Consider the following 17,697-nt stretch of genomic DNA (forward strand, 5'->3'; position numbering starts at 1 on the left):
TCTGCCTTCACGGAGTCTGGGTCCCTCACAGTGAATTTGAAGGTGTTTGAGGCATCCTGTCCCCTCCACTGAGCCTCAGGCTCCTCGGGGCTCTTTCTTTGGGGGTCTCAATGCCATTCTCGGGCAGCCATCCCTAGAACTTAGGTCCAGCACCTTGTTGTGCGAGCTCACAGTCAGCCCCTGGGCCTCTGCCCAGTAGACTCACCTTGCCCATCACACTTCCTGCATCAGTTAAATGACGTAAACATATCCACCTGACGGACTCTGGGGACCGTTATCGCCCCTGTGAGGAACACCAGGGCCAGCAGAGCTGGCGTGGACTGCCCACTCCTAAGAGCCTAAAGTGGGATTTGGGCCCCAGGCAAGCACTCTGCAGCTCCAGACCTCCTCTGCTGCCAGGACTGGGCCTTCTGAGTTTTTTTCCTGGGGGTAGAAATGAGATGCATCAATTCTGCCACGCTGCCCGGGGGACCAGCTGCAGGAGATGGGGGATCGGGGATCAGTGTGCTCTGAGCCCGGACCAGCCAGACTCCAGCGGCGCCCAGCCCCGCAGCCCGGGCCATGCGAGGTGCTCATGGCAAGTGGTGCAGAGCCAAAGGCCTGATTCTGCTGCTTCCTAACTGTGCAAACTTGGACAAATCAGCCTTCTAGAGAGCCTTTTCCTTCACCTCGTAAAACGGGGATAAGCCCACACATCTCATGGGGATCGCTGTGAGGTGTTCCTGCAGGATGGGGGCAAAGTGCTGGGGAGAGCACAAATCCCTGGTGTGGTTGTGCTTAGCGCTTCGCGTCCCAAAGCTGGGCTCGGAGCACTTAGGACTGAAGACCCAGGGCCATTGGCAGTCTCTTCCGGATTCCCTGAAGACGCCTCCAGATCCTCAGGGAAGCTGCGAGTGTAAGCAGCCTGTGTGCTTGGGTCCTGCCAAGTGAGAGGAGGACTGAGACCGGGCGTGCCAGAGACGCAGGAGAGTGCGGCCCCTCGCCCGGCACACACCCAACAGGCTGGGCGCTTTATTTGCAGGCTGTGGATTAAAATAATCTAGAAGAACCAATGGGAGGGAGGCGGCTCAGAGGGTTGGAACGGCCGTTTTTCCCCTCAATACATTTTGAATTAGCATACTTGAAAAATCACTGGGGCTTCTGCGGCCCAAACAAAACTGTCTCTGTTGAAAAGAGTTGCATTTGGGTTTGTGTGTGTGTGTGTGTGTGTGTGTGTGTGTGTGTGCGTGTTCTTTAAATAAAAGGTAAGAACAGCCAAAGGAATGACAGTGAAGTTTTTTTAAAAAAAGACATGGAGAGGTTTTTTTTTTAATCCATTGCACCTTTATTGTTCACTCTGTTCACTGTTCAGAATTTTCATACAGTCTTTCTAGAATCACAAAGAACCCGGTAGATAGCTCCCTCCCCCGACATCCCATTTTATTTCTAACCAGCCTCTTGTCCCTCGTCCTTATTTGTAGGATATTCTGTCCAAGGCGTTCCTAAGGGTTATTTATTTTTATGGAGGAGAGGGAGGGAGGTGTACAGAGCTGGCCCTTAGCAAAGCCATCAGATTTGTGACCTGACCCCGAGGGCCCTTTCCTGCGCCTTCCCCTCCTGTGTATTTCCTCTCTGGGTTAAGGAATCAGTCAGATCGGGGGTTTCAGCCACATGATCTGAGCCCCCCTTTCTTCTACAATCCTGGGAAAAGACCCACCCCACACCTCATAGGGTCACAGGGGGAATTCAATGACCTAAGGAATACAAAGTGTTTGGCACAGCGCCCGGCACACAGCGTGCCCTAAATGCAGGTCTGCTTCCTTCTGGTAGGGAAGAGAAGACACCTGACGAATAATGTCAGAGCCAGGTGCTCAGGGGCATTTGCTTTATAAAAGAACCTGGTCCCTTAGAAGAGCACAAGAAATGACTCTCTAATGGTGGAATTTCAGATGCCACAACAAGGGGAGGGAGAGATCTGGCGGTAGAGACCTCCTGGGCATCATTTGAACCCAGCGAGGCAAGCTGCTGCTTTTTTCATCCACGGAAAAGTCTGGCACTGGCAAAAGGAACTGCGACCCTCTTCATCAGGACACGCTGCCACAGCCAGGCAAAGGCCCGTCTCAGGGAGCTGCGAGAACAGGGCAGATTTGTCTATATTCACCCATCCCTACCAGGGAGGACGTAGCTCCATGTGGGTGTAAACCAGAAGATTTTAAAATAAGCACAGCAATCTTTTGGGGGCGATCGTTCTGTCCCCCTCTTGTGTCCTTAAAAAGTCACCTGTCACAAGGGGGTCCTTGCAGCCTGAAACACCCACGTGAGCTCTCATGGTGGGGAGCCCACGTGCTACTTACACCCCACCTACATTGTAAAAGGTCCCAGGCAGTGCGCTAAGGGGGGAATTATGCACTCGTACTGGCCTTTACCCGTTCCCCCCATCTTGCACGGTATGTGGCCATTAAAATAAGAATTTGGTCAACGAATGGTCACAAGAACGAAATTATAATGCTGCCAACAAGTATAAGCTGACTATTCCGTCCCAGAGTTGACCTGTCAATACAGCTGCCCTCTCTCCTTCCGATTGTCCTTTTTACATTTCTGAGAAGCTGATCTATCACTCGGCCCTTGTTCATGCAAAATTCTCAATAAGGATATGGGTGCAACTGAGGTCCACATGCCCACGATCGGTTTAGATCTCCCATATAAACAACAAAAAGCCGCTCAACGGACAATCTGGAAACATGCATCGACCAGGACCATGGCTGGTATTATGGGAAAATGTCCTCCAGGCCCGAGAGAGAGAAAGGGAGAGAGAGAGAAAGAAGGAGAAAGAGAGGAGAGAGAGAGAAGGTAAAAGACTCAAGATGTTGGAAGCAGGACTAGGATGGTTATACCACAGAACACCTGTAGTCTATGGGACGAAGCAGATAAAACCAAGGAAAGCTCTAGGACTCCAGGAGTGCCTCTCCAAATATTTGGTTCATGCTAAAAAATAGAGCACATTTATTAAAAATATAGATTTATAAACCTTGATATGAACAGGTACACACGTCAAGCCAATGAAAAAAGAAAAATAAGTTATCTCCCCAGTATCAAATAGTTAGACACTTTTGATGGATGGGATGTCTGTCAAAGGGCTGCCCCTGTGGTTTCGCATCCTGAACGGCTCGTTGAGTGACGGTGAAGCGCATGTCCTGGGAGACGCACCCACGAGCCGCGCCGCCCTGCTCCTCTCTCCCAAGGCGTGACATCCATCAGAGATCTGCGATCATGAGTTTCTGCACCCATCTGCTCACCGATGGCGTCAAAGGCTGGTCTTCCAAGTGTTCTCTCGGGCTCCGGGCCAAAGACGCTGAGTTCCTTGTCGTGTGAATGAGTTTTGTTGGATTCATTGTGCTTTAGTGTCTGCTCCTTGCAGCAGGATTGGTTTGTATTTGTGACCTTTTATAAAGTTCGAAGGTGCATTTGCTTGAGCAGCGTGTGTAGGTCAAGCCTGCTTGTTTGCGCAGCGTCCGATCACGGATCTGTCGACACACAGGACTCCCATCTTGCGGCCACCCCGAGGCCTCCAAGCACCCTCTGGGCCATTCACAGAGTGGTGTATATGTATACAAATATGATAACAATCAGGTTCAGAATGGTCCCGATAATCCCCAGCATCGCCAAGACACTCTCTTCCTTACTCTCTCTCTCCTGGCCCTCTCTGTCCTCCTCATTTCCACTCGTGATTACCATCTTGGTGGCAAATGTCTTTATCTTCCGCCCCAGGCTAACCTGTAATAGAAAAGAGGCAGCACAAGAGATTATCATTTACTAGCATCCTCTCCATAGCAGGGCAGACCCGGTGTGGGAGGCGATTTCATGCCTGGGCACTAGAGCATGTGTGGGAGCGAAAAATCATCCGCGGGGCCAATCTTGGGGACACACTGCTTGGGGCCGCGGAGAAAGAGCAGAGTGTGTGGCTTATCATTTTCAAGGACAACTGTCTTGACACTGGCAGGAAGAGGTCAGCCCAGGGGTCCAGAAGGACGGGGAGCGGGGGCATTGACTCTTCTGAGCTTGTTCTATCCTCATTTCCTTGAAGTAGAAACCCAGAGCCCTGCCTAGCAGTCGAACTAAAATATAGGCAGTGGGTGTTTTACACACATCACGTACTAGATCACACCCAAGAAATGTGCTGGCCTGCATATGTACAAAAAAGGTACACTAGACACTACACACTACAGACGTACTGGTTGCAGGGTGGGCAGGGGGGGCCGGGACCTGGGGAAGGTGATTTACTGGGACCAGAGAGGGCAGCAAGGGGATGAAAGGGCTACCATAAGAAACCCGCCTAGCCTCTAGCAGGAGCATAACTGGGTATATTCTGGAAAGTTCCTTGGCATTACCTAGGAAAGCAAAGAGACACATATAGTACAACTGGGAGGGGCACCTGTTCTCCCAGGTGTCTACCGTAGAGAAATCTCTGCATCTGTGCACCTGGGGAGGTGGATGGGATATGCCTACAAGCTTTGTGGCAGCAGAGAACTAGAAGCTACCCGAAGGTGCACCAAGTGTAGAACAGATGGGCACGAGCGCTAGACGCGGCTCGACGTGATGGGCTCTTATACAGCAATGAAATGAAGGGACTGAGGGTACATGGGACAACATGATGAAGCCCCAACATGTAATGCAGAGTGAAAGAAAAAAACGCAGAAGGCTTTGGGCAGCAGGAGTCCATTCACAATGACTTAAGACAGACAAAACCAAGCAATATGCTGTTTAGAGACATAATATTTAGATTTTATGGGAAGCAAGGGAATGATTAATGGTTAAAATCAGAAAACAGGTGTCTCATAGGGAAGGACAAAGTGGGAGGCCATTTGGAGGGAGCACCAAAAGCCTTCAACACACTGGCCATTTCCCATTGGTTAAGCTGGGTGGGGAACACGCGGGTGCTCATTTTTCATCATTATCCTCTACACTGTGTTCATAGGTTTCAGATTTTTTTGCACGGTGAATTTTGCAGTAACTAAAATCATTTCCTTTTATTCTTTAAGATAATAAACATGGTCATCCAGGTGACCTGGTGGGCAGCTGGAGCCTTCTGCACTTCCTCCTTTAGAGCCAGAAAGTGTTTCATGCTCTGAGGTTGTGATGGTTAATTTTGTGCGTCAACTTGACTGGGTCACGGGGAGCCCTGACATTTGTCAAACAGTATTCTGGGTGTCTCTTGAAATGTTCCTGGATGAGATTAACATTTGAATTGGTAGAGAATGTGTAAAGTAACTGGCTCTTCTTAAAGTGGGTGGGCCTCATCTAATCAGTTGAAGACCTAAATAGAACAAAAGGACCCAGTAGGAGGAATTTCTCCTGCTTGATTGTCTTTGAGCTGGGACATCAGCCTTACCGGGCCTTTGAATTCAAACCGTAACACTGGTTCTTCCTGGGTCTTGAGCTTGCTTGCCTTTGTACTGAAACTTAACCCATGGGCTCTCCTGAGTCTCCTGGTTGCTGACTCACCCTGCAGATCTTAAGACTTGCCAGCCTCCATAATCACATAAGCCAATTCCTTAGAATAAATCTCTTTTTATCTATACCCGTCTATCATCAATCTATCATCTTTCTTACTGTGTCTTTTTCTCTGGAGAACTGATTGGGGCCGATATCCAGAAAGGCTCCCAAACAGGAACCCAGGAAGGTGGGAGGGGTGGCTGCAAAGTGAAATGTCTGTATGCCCATTCCTCTGGGCGCATAAACCCCTGAAAGGGCCGGGTCAGGTCGTGCGATCAAGTCTAGATTTGCAACACAGTATATGCAAGCAGACGTGTGTGCAAAGGAAACAGAGACAATCACTGGAAACTAGGGGAATTAATGCAGCATGAATCCATGCACAAAGGAATGAATGAGTGTCATAAAGCAAAATTTCATTTCTTTTTTTTTTTTCAAAATTTCATTTCATTCACAGCTTTGATATACTACACAGGCTCCAAGCGGGATCTTACCCTGTAGCTCGGCTAGGCAAAGCTTCCAGGTGGATCTATTTGGCTTTCTTTTTCCTAGTACAGTTTTTAACTATGCATGATACACATACAGAAAAGTGCACAGACCTTAAATGTACAGCTTCATAAATGTTCGCATGCTTAGCCAGCATCAGGATCAAGAAACAGAACCTTCCAGAGCCCCAGGAGGCCCTCCTTCACTTACTATCCTTCCTCCCACACCCTGACCCCCGAACCGTTATCCTGGCTTCTACACCTGAGGTGAGTTCCACATGTTCGTAGATTTTACAAATGGAATACAAATACAATCATACACGTCCTCTTTTGAGTCTGTCTGGTTTTCCCCCCTCAGTGGTAACATTGGTGAAATTCGCCTGTGTTGTTGTGTAGCTGCGGCTCATTTATTCTTATTAAGAACAGCATCCCATTATACAAACGAGACCCACAATGTAGATCTCTACGTACAGCTGATGGACATTTGGGTTGCTTCCAGTTTGAAGCCATTATGCTGCTCTGAACATTCTTGTACATGTCTGCTTTGCACTTTCCCCCATGTTTTATATAAAATTTTTCAACATACAGCAAGAAAAAAAAAATGTACAGTGAGCACCGGTACGCACACACACCATCTAAATTCCACCGTTAACACGTTACGATGCTTCTTCATCAAATATCTATCCATCTCCCTTTTTGGGTGTCTTTCAAAGTAAATTGCAAGTATTATTACACTTCCCCTTAAATACTGCAGCATGCATACACCAATGTTTGTTTGCAATTTTTTTTTCTAGAGTTCAATGTTTGTTTGCAATTTTTTCTAGAGTTCAATGTTTGTTTGCAATTTTTTTCTTTAGACATAAAGCTTCTATGTGTGTGATTTTGCATTGGTTACCTACCCTCAGAGGAGGAACTGCTGGGGCATATGGGGTGCACACGTGAACCTGTTTATTAGTGTTAAATAGTTTCTCAGAGGGGCCATGTCTGCTTGCTTGTTTGTGAGTGCCAGAGACATCACCTCTTTTCCCCTGCTGACTCCATGGCCCAGCCCCTGCATGAAGCCACGAGAAAGTACAAGTACTTTGGGGGACACCCTGTTGTCCCGGAAGAGAAGCCCTGAAGACTTGGTTCCCCACACTGTCTCTGACTCAGGACAAGTTATGTCAACTGCTGGCCTCGTTGTCTCACCTCTAAATCAAGTGATGGGTTCAGCTGAACCTTTTGGCCTTTGGAGATGTAAAAAACGCCTTACGTGGACTCAAGCTTTTCTAGCATTGCACTTCTGAGCTCGCAATATTTTTGTTAAACATCATAATCTGCAATCCCATCATTCGGTAATATCGTATGAAATTTATTTTTCACAATTCTGCTGAAGTGCAGGCTGATCGCATAAGCAGCATCCTTGTATTGGAGTTTGTCCTTTATTAAACACTAAATTCTACAAAAATAAAAAAATAAAAAATGAAATCCACTGCTTTTCTCTGCTCTGGACAGACATCTTATCCAAGTACCAGTTATCTCTTTGTGGGTGGTCTTGTTCCTTGTTGTCTCTTTGGCTAGACTTCGAGCCCCGAGAGGGCAAGCTGCTGAGTGTCCACCTCCAAGCACGATGCCTGGCACGGACGGGGCAGGCGCTGGGAGAAGTGTGGGGAATGAATGAGTGGGTACTGCGGAGGGACCTGGCATCTCCCGGTCTCTGCAGGGCAGGGAATGGATCACCACGGTTGGTCTAAAGAGACGCAATTAGCGCTGCCCTTAAAAGCAAAGGCCCATCATCACAGTCACTCAAGCAAAACAAAGTGCCTGTCACCGAGGCAGCTTGGTTTCAAGGCTTAATTTAGCCTCTTCCCTGAGTTAACCCGAGATAGCTCTGACTCAGGAGGAAGTGGAGGGGAATAATCAGGTCGGCTGTGTTTACTTTCTGAGGCCTCTGCAGCAGACCAAGGGCCCAGGAGAGAGGCCTTCTCTGCCCCACGGAACTTATACCCCAAGGCCTGTCTCTACAGTGCTTGATTCATCAGCCTGAAGCTCCCTGTAGGAACCATGCTAGCAGCATAGCTGCGTTCCCAAGTGTCTGGAACATTCTTTTCTTTGGAAAAAGTTGTCTGGCCGGAGTGTGAGGATAGAGAGCAGGAGGTGAGCTTGGAAGCCACAGCAGCAATAGATGTGGGAGGGGAAACAAAATCAAAGAAAGAAAGAAAGTAAAGGCTGGTTCTGAGCAGTGAGTGACATGAAGCTTGCTGCTCAGGATACCTTCACTCCCTCCCTCCCTCTGTCACTCCCTCCCTCCCTCCATCACTTCCTCCCTCCTGCCAGGGACTGGGTAGAAGGGGAATGGGAAGTGACTGCTGATGGGAAAGGCACTTCTTTGAGGGGGTGATACAAATGTTCTAAGACAGATTTTGGTGATGGTTGCACAACTCTGTGTAGATACTAAAACCACTAAATCACGTACTTTAAACAGGTGAATTTTGTGGTTTGCAGACTATATCTTAATGATGATTTATTTAAGATAATTTACTGAAAATGTAAAGATATCTCAAAAGCCTATTTTATTTTATTCTTCTAAAGATTTATTTATGTATTAGAGAGAGAGAGAGAGAGAGAGAGAGAGAGAGAGAGCACTCACACACATACAGGTGCACGTAAGCAGGAGAGGCAGAGGGAGAGGGAGAGAATCTCAAGCAGACTTCCCGCTGAGCACAGAGCCTGAGGTGGGGCTTGATCTTATGACCCTGAGATCACAACCTGAGCTGAAATAAAGAGTTAGATGCCCAACTGACTGAGCCAACCAGGCACCCCAGAAAAGTCTATTTTAAAATGCCAGCATTTTTGCAATAGTATCTGAAAGACAAAATATCTAGAAATAAATCTAACAAAAATGTGTAAAATCTTTATAAAGAATATCAGAAAACTTTACTAACAGACATAAAATCAGACCAACATAAAAAGGGAGATGGGTGCCGGGCTGGCTCAGTTGGTGGAGCATGAAACTCTTGATCCTGGGGTTGTGATTTCGAGCCCCATGCTGAGTGTAGAGATTACTTAAAAATAGAATCTTTAAAAAAGGTGTGTGGGGAGAGATATACCATCTTCATGAAGTGTAAGATACCATAGCCTAAAAGCACCAGTTCTTCCCAGTCTGATCTGCAGATCCATTGCAGTTCCAGTCGGTTTCTTCAAGGTTTTTGGTGATTCTAAAATGAACTTCAAAGTGCAGAAGGACTAAAGAAGCATAAGGTGGGGGGATGTGCCTCAAAAGGCATCAAGAATTATGATGCTGCTCTAATGAAATCTGAGACAAATGGGCAAAAAGAACAGAAACAGAACTTCACATGCATGGACAGCACTGATCAGTGGGAGGAAGTGGGCCTTTGGATAAACAGTGCTGGAATAACTAAGTATCAAGAAGGGGGAAAAATGGAATCCTGAACTAGTGGTTCATCCATTCCCGATGGATTACAGACAACTGTGAAAGGGAAAACTTATGAACTTTTAGAAGACAATATAAGTGGTTATCTTTATGATGCTGTGATAGAGGTTATCATAGTAAGACATAAAGGCTCAAACTATCAGAGAAAATATTCAGAAAGTCAATAACATTAAATTTCATGTTTATCAAAAAATACCACTAAAAAGTGAACAGTTAGGGGCACCTGGGTGCCTCAATGGTTGAGCATCTGCCTTTGGCTCAGGTCATGGTCCTGGGTCCTGGGATAGAGTCCCGTATAGGGCTCCCCACAGGGACCCGCTTCTCCCTCTGCCTATGTCTCTACCTCTTTCTCTCTCTGTGTCTCATGAATAAATAAAAAAAAATCTTTTAAAAAATAATAAAATAAAATAAAAAGTGAAGAGTTAAATCACAAACTGGAATATACATGTATCCTATATATATCATATATACTATATATATATATGTATATATACTATATATATATATCATATAGCTCATTTTAGAGTCAAGTCAGTGAGGAAATAACACACTTCCTGTAGAAAATTGGGCAAAACCATGTTCAGGAATTTCTCAAAAGAGTGATTAACCATAAAGAAGATAAACTTCAGTAATCAGAGAAATACAAATTGGAATACAATAAACTACCACCCAACAGCCATTAGATTGGCAAGACCTAAAAGATCTCACAAACCACCCAATGCTGACAACTTGAGACTCTGAAGCAGGAATACAGGCTGGTTGCTGTGACTCTGGAAAACAGGATGACATCACCTTGCAAAGCTGAATATACGCAGACCCCGGTGACCCGCCATCCCACCTCTGGGTACTCGCCCTGAATACACCTGCAGCCACGTACCAGGTTATGCAGCCCAGAACATTCATGGACAGAGTGAGCAACATGCTGGAGACGACACAAATGTCCATCCCCAGTGGTCTGGACCTACTGTTCTATTTCATTCATGGAAGTAACATACAGCAGCAAACAAGCCAGAAGATGCACGCATGGATCGTTAAGGCAGCACTGCACAAGAAGGCACGCCGCCAAAGTCCACACGAAGGGGGTTTCCCTTTGTAGGAAGTTCAGAAACATGGAAAGTCCAACAATGTGGTGTCCAGAGATATAAATGTGATAAAATTATAAGAAAAGGCAAGAGAATCATAAACACAAAGGCAGGGCAGCCAGCACTACTGGGTGGAGGGTGACAGCGGATGAGGCCAGGGAGGGGTGCTCACGGAACCCCAGAACTACTGGAAACAGTTCTTAAGCTGGATAGTGGACACATGTATGTTGTTCCTTATACATTACATTTTAAAAAGGTGCTTCTGTTAACTAACAATTAATAAATCACTTAACAAATTAAGTATTACAGCAGAATGATTGATAATAAAACAATAGTGATAAAAACAAATAATTAATCACAACTACAGGAGCCTAAAGACTGGCGGCACTGAATGCCGTGCTAAGGACCAGAAGCAGCGCTGCTTTCTGTAACCAGGAAGGGGGCCGTCCTCACTGCAGAGGTGACAGACAGCTTTTTTTTTTTATATAATAAATTTATTTTTTATTGGTGTTCAATTTACCAACATACAGAATAACACCCAGTGCACAGACAGCTTTTTGAGCACGGTTTCCAGCACGCGGGTCTGCTTCTGAATAACACACCTGAGGGGTTGTCGAAGTTTGCCTAATTGGGACATAAGGCCTTGGGGAAAAGAAGCCACAAAGTACACAGCGCTGGGTGCGGCCTGGGGCGGGGGGGAGGGGGGGAGAGCCTGGACAGAAGTCAAGGGCTCAGTGTGGCCCCTGGAAGTCACAGTAGTAGGTCAGGGCCAGCAGGCACTGCAGCCCTGTGTTCTTTCTTTCTTTCTTTCTTTCTTTCTTTCTTTCTTTCTTTCTTTCTTTCTTTCTTTCTTTCTTCTTTCCTTCTTCCTTCTTCTTCCTTCCTTCTTAAGACCTTATTTATTTAATCATGAGAGACACAGAGGCAGAGACACAGACAGAGGGATAAGGAGGCTCCCTGTAGGGAGCCCTATGTGGGACTCAATCCCAGGACCCCGGGATCACAACCTGAGCCAAAGGCAGATGCTCAACCACTGAGTCACCCAGCTGCTCCCATGCCCTTCTTTTGATATTGTCTCCACCCAGGCTGAGCCCATCAGACGCCCGTGGAGCCCAACCTGGGGTAGGGCGCTAAGGGTGGAGTGGCTGTAAATGTCAGGTCATCGTGCCACGGCTCCAGAATGAGCCTCCGTGGGCCGCTGCCACCTGGGTGCCTGGAGCCAACCTGACTTCTGTCCTTTCTCAGATGCTGTTCACCATCCCTTTGATCCCACGAAGAACCTTCTACAACTACCCTGAAAAACAGCGTGGTTTCTCTGAAGGCAGTCAGAACCTGTTTCGCATCGGTATCTGCCACTTACAACCAAGGAACTTTTTTTTTTTTTTTTTTTTTACTGGCACAGAAGACACATCAGGATGTATTTTGCTTGCTTCCTCATTTGACCTTTGCATCCCCCCCGAGACAAGCTCCACTAAATGCCTCCTAATCCCTCCTGCTGCTCCGGGACTTAGCGCTGTCAGGATGGCTCATTCTACCCACCGACAGTTCTGCTTTAAAACACTGCAGCCTGCACCCACTGAGCCCCGGGGTCTACCTGGGTGCTCAACAAAAACACACCCTCATTGTCTTCTGCTGAGCAACACTCAGGTTTTGAAAAACACATGCAGTGAGACAAATGACGACTCTGGCCTCAAATACATCAGGGATCCAATCCTGGCTCCGGGGCTCCCCAGCTGTGGGACCAGGGAAGCCTGAGACCCGGTCTCCTCATCTATAAAGTGGAAGGAATCATTAGCTTGCAGGATTAGAGATAATGGCTGTAAACTACCCAGCTGCTTTTTGCCAGCCAAGCACTCCGTTAGGCCCCTGTCCCTGGGGCCCTTCCCAATCATGATCCCCATCCTGGAAAGGCCTCTCCTAAAAATCCCAGCATGTGTAAAGAAAATGCTACTCCACGAAAGGCTTCCCCATCCCGAAGGGGACAGGCCACCCCCTCCCTCATTCTGAAGCAGCACGCCCATTGATCCTGCCAAGAGCCACGTCAGCTTTGGGGCCGCCACGTGGTGCTGTGGATTCATGACGCTTCCTGTCGGAGGAAAGTGAATGTGTTTCAAACCCCGAAACAGGGCTATCTGGAATGTGTTGCACTTCTGCTGGCTGACTTCTGCCCACTGTGCCACAGTTTTTTTTTTTTTTTTTTAAGATTTTATTTATCTACTTGAGAGAGCAAGCAAGAGAGAGCAAAAGCAGAGGGAGTGGCAGAGGGAAAAGCAGACTCCGCGCTGAGCAGGGAGCCCAACGTGGGGCTTGATGCCAGGACCCGGGGATCATGAGATCCCAGGATTGTGACCCGAGCCGAAGGCAGATACTTAACCGACTGAACCCTCCAGAGCTCCCTTGGAGCCCTTGGAGATCATCTTGGCTCTAGATGAACCTGCCTTCCCACAGTCCCTTCCCTTCAGATAATCTACAAACTGGGTGTGCATGGCCTTCCTCTGGCGTCTAGAGGACTCCCTCCAGATTTCTGATCAGGTGTCCACTTAACACTAACTTGTTAGTTAGCAAGTTCCTGATGCCATCACTCTGTTGTCTGTCTTCTCCTCCTGCCCTCATGCCTCTATCTTCTCGATGAGATGCTGTGAAGTCCAGCTAGGCCTTCTAGGTCCCCTGGGCAGGGAAGGACATGGCCAAGGGATGTCCTGTTTCAGGAATCCACGCAGGGTCCTGGCACCATCTCCGTCCTCTACTGGCCTGCGGGGTCCCCTCCTTGCTACTTCTCCACACCAACTTCCCAAAACCATACTTAATAAGAGTCAAAGAGCTTCCTTCAACAAGCTCATTGGTCTTCAACAACTCAATGGTCAATAGGAAACAGAAGGCGAAAAAATCATGGGATTTTCACCTACTGAACACGGCACAGCAGTTAAACGTGATGGTGACAAAGCCCGAGTGGCACAGAGGAGGATGCCCACACTCTGAGAAGGGGAAAAAAAAACACAGGCTAATGTTTGGGTCCACTTAGGGTTGGAAATAATGTTGTTAAAGCCTCACTTGTACAGGAGAAGATGCCTGGGGGCGAAAATCCAGAAATCTTCTAGAAAGCAGTTAATGGTATTATCCTATATGTTCAAAGCAGAACATAGGAAATCTTCCTAGTTTTATGTACTTCCTCTCCCCTATAATCCTTGGAAAACCTCACCACCTCAGGGACGAGAACAAAGCGTCCACTGCCAGCATGCTAGGGGACATGTGTGTGTGTCACCTCTCACTGCTCGAGAAGTGGGAATGCGAGCTGGCAAAGGGGCGCTGCCACGGTGAGAAGCTTCCAACGGCCCATCCGTAACTGCCTGTCCTCCAGGCAGAAAGGAGCCAGCTTTGGTTTCACCAAATTCTAGTAGAAACTTATTTTTCAATATAATGCCAGTCTGGGGGCTTCTGGGTGGCGCAGTTGGGTTAAGCGTCTGGCTTTTGATTTTTGGCTCAAGTCGTGATCTCAGGGTTGTGGGATCGTGATCCCGGGGTCCTGGGATCAAGTCCCGCTTGGGCTCCCTGCAGGGAGCCTGCTTCTCCCTCTGCCTGTGTCTCTGCCTCTCTCTCTGTGTCTCTCAAGAATAAGTAAATAAAATCTTTAAAAACAAAAAAGACTTTTAGAATTTATCCAGTAGGCGCGACACACGTCCACGAAGCTCATTTCGTGTTTCTCTCCTCAATGGTACAGGTACACGTGAGTACTCTTCTGGATGCCTCAGATACCTCATCCTAAATGTAAAGAGCCCATTTAGCTCCTGAACTCAGGCCACACTAAGTCAACATTAGTGACCTGCTCTCCCAGAGGGACATTTGGGCTTGGGTGGTCTCCAGCTCTGCCCCCATTCCACAGAAAGGGAATGCCTTCTGGGGCCCCCAGAAATCTGCTGGGAGCCTTCCTGCAAGGGACAGGTACCCTGCACCTGGGGGGAGGTCCTTTGCTGGTGCTGGGCTGGTCTCCAGAGGACAAATTCCTCTGCATGTGCCCGTGCCCAGCCTGGGTGGTCACAGAATAGCCTGGGTGCCACGGGCTGGCTACTCAAGGGGGTGGCAGCCAGGATAGCCTTGGGGACCAGGTTTTACTCCTACGAGTCTCAAAGCATCACTGAAGAGAAAGGACATTGGTAAAGCACTTAATTTGCTCAACAGAAGTTCATGATTCTTCTTATCGACAAGTTGAGTGCAATCTGTCGTGAATTGCTGAGATGATGCTGGATCTGCCTGGGCAGGCGAGGCCTCTGTCGTGTGGAGGACCATAGCTGCTTCTCCAGCTACATGTGGCCCTAACACTCATGGCTGCCTGCCCTCGAGGGTCCCCCACACCCCATCCAACCACCCTCCCACCTCCCGCCCCCACTGAGCTTCTGCCGCAGTGCCTTTGCTCACGCTCCCTTCTTGGCTGGGACAACAACCGCCGCTCATCCTTCCAGGCCCAGCTCAGTTGACAGCATCTCCAGGGACCCCCCTTTTGATGTCAGGAAACTGCCTGCAGGCTGCATCTGAGCATCTCCTGCCTGATTCTGTAACTATCCCTTTATCTGGAGCCTTCCATACTGAGCTCCTCAAGGAGGGACAGGCCTGGGTCGGACTCATCTCCATGTCCCCCTGCCCCTGCCCCTGCCCCTGTGCCTGGAGTACCAATGGTGCTCTGTGTACTGGGTAAGTGAAAAAATGAAAAGTCAGGCCACAAGTGAGTCTGGGGATGGAGCCCAGTTTCCAGGTCAGGGGAGGGCAGCAAAGTGCATGGTAGGAACAGTCCAGCCCACCTGGAAGGACCCCACTGGAAAGACGAGCAGTGAGGGGAACCTTCATTGAATGTGTATGCCCTCTTTCCTGACTCTCCAAGCAGGGGTCAGCCAGGATGGGCAGGTTGGGCTAGTGAATGGGTAGGGGTGAGTGGGGAGGCAAGGTGGGGGAAACAAGGGGTCATCGGCCGTGAGGTCAGCTCAGAGGCACCGCTCCTGCCCCAGCAGCTACCAGCCTCTTCCTTCTCCTGCACACGCAAATGTCACACTCAGAGCCCTGGACAGAGGGGGGGCCACCTTCCTGCTCTGCTCCTACCTGCGAAAGAGCCTGGGTAAATCTCTCTAGACTCAGTTTGTCCATGTGACCAATGAGAGCAGGGACCAGATGGTAAGGTACAAGGGCCTTGGGAGACTTGAAGTCTGGCAGAAAGGAAGCCCAGTTCACTGAGTGTGGAGTAAAAAAAGTTTAAACATTGATACAAAGAGAATAAACAGCGCCCTATACTAACACTTAAGGGTAAATTAATCAGTATTTCCCTTGCTCAGATGCGAACACATTTTTTTAGTTCTTGGAAAACTTAATTTTATTAGCCTAGATTTCCCTAAGGAGCACGAGTCATGAGGTAGCTCTGTGGCAAGGCTGCTTAAACCAAGCAATGAAAACGAGACTCGGGCCTGTGGTCTGGTCCTCCAGGCCCACCAGTAATGTCACACCCACTTGCCACGCACCCACGTGGCCATGCACCCCACTTGCCTGTAGACTCCACCCCCAACTCCCAGGACAAGCAGGAAGTACGGAAGGAGCCTGGGGCTCTGAAAAGCTAGATTTGGGTTCTTATTTGGCCCCCTGTGAGAGGTGTCACTGAAACCCATGATCCCCACCCACCATCAGTCCACATCTGTAATTGCCTCAAGATGGACACAAATTGTTGACTTTCAACAAGAAACAAATATTTTTCCAACAGTTGAGCAAAAAGTTAGTTAGGTATTGCCCAATACCTAACAAAGGCAATACCTAACAAAATTACATATGCGTTGGCCCACCACCATAGCAACCCCAACTCCCCCCGGACTCTGCCACGAAGATAACCCCCAGCTCTACAACAACATACTCGCAAGTTTATTCACTGACACATCATCTGTAAACACAAGAAAATGGCAAGCAAGCTAAATGCCTAGACATTGGGCGGGGGGTGCCCTAATAAACTTTGGTGCTTGCACACAATGGAGCACTCTGTAGCTGTAAAGAAGGCAGGCATGATGTGAACAGACTTGAAGAAAGTTCCATGACATACTATTTACCCCATCAGAAAAGCAAAGAGTGAAGAATATTTACGGTATGCTTCCATCCACGTAAGGAAGGGAGACAAAAATCTATAACCTGCTCTTTGTACAGCAAGAGTCAATTAGTTATGGGATGGACTGGCTCCCTAGAGGAGGTGAGTGATAAAGACTTGGACAGAGGAGGGGACAGGATTAGGATGGAAGGGACGGAGGGAGTGCTGCTTCTCATAGTTTTCAGTACAGATCTGACTAGAAGCAATATAATGTTCAGGTACCTTGTTGAGTATCTGCCTTTGACTCAGGTCATGACCCTGGGATCCTGGGATCCCGTCCAGCATCAGGCTCCCCATGGAAAACCTGCTTCTCCCTCTGCCTATGTCTCTGCCTCTCTCAGTGTGTCTCTCATGAATAAATAAAAATCTTTTTTTTTTTTTAAAAAGCAATAGAATGTTCATGTGATCTTCATACACCCCCACATGCAAAATGACGATAACGAATCAAAGGTGAGGGGAAACCCCAAGTGAAGTATAAACACCAACAAATGGACCAAACCATTACAAATACACAGTGTATCCACACAGAAAGGTGTGGGAAAGAAAAACACTCAACTAAGAGACTTTGGAAATAGAACCCTGACCCAACAGTGGAAGGCCAAAGACAAAACACTGAACAGAGATGCTCTCACCAGCAGGGAAAGCATTTGTCACAGTGGTGTAGGCCAGCAATGTGTGGGTGAACTCACGCGTATTTGAATTAAGTGAATATACTTTAGCTACTGAGGGCTGGTCTCTCCCTGTTGGAGAAGGAAGTTGTAAATACAGAAAGGGGGGAAGGCAAACCTGGAGCTCCTGCTGTTGGACTGGAATTTGAGATCTCAGCCCAGACTCGTGGTTTTCAATGTACGTTCAGGTAGGAAGACATAGAGACACACATGATGTGTTAGTACACACCCATGTCATCCCAGCTCTGTCCCCTGAAGGGGCCTGAGAGCAGTGATGCCCCAGGAGCAATGAGCACACCAGTTCCCAGACCTTGGTTTCTATGCACCATGCTCCAGCGACAGGACCCAGGGCTCCTTAGAGGAGTGGCTGATTGGGGTCTGGGGGAAGGGAAAATACAGATGAGCCTTGGACACCTTGTGATTTGAGAAAGCAAGGAAGTATCCTCCGAAA

At 48.0% G+C, this 17,697-nt stretch overlaps 1 protein-coding gene across 1 annotated transcript in view; it reads right to left on the reverse strand.

The window, feature by feature from the left end:
- Positions 1-1,300: 1,300 nt before the first annotated feature.
- The window catches only part of LOC121493366 (translation initiation factor IF-2-like), a 48,916-nt gene continuing 32,519 nt past the window's right edge, over positions 1,301-17,697 (reverse strand). The window contains exon 5 of the mRNA XM_041759163.1: positions 1,301-3,753. The gene's annotated coding sequence lies outside the window, so the exon portion shown is untranslated. The remainder of the gene's footprint in view (positions 3,754-17,697) is intronic.

This window comes from Vulpes lagopus, chromosome 6 (genome assembly GCF_018345385.1).
Source record: "Vulpes lagopus strain Blue_001 chromosome 6, ASM1834538v1, whole genome shotgun sequence".
NCBI lineage: Eukaryota > Metazoa > Chordata > Mammalia > Carnivora > Canidae > Vulpes > Vulpes lagopus.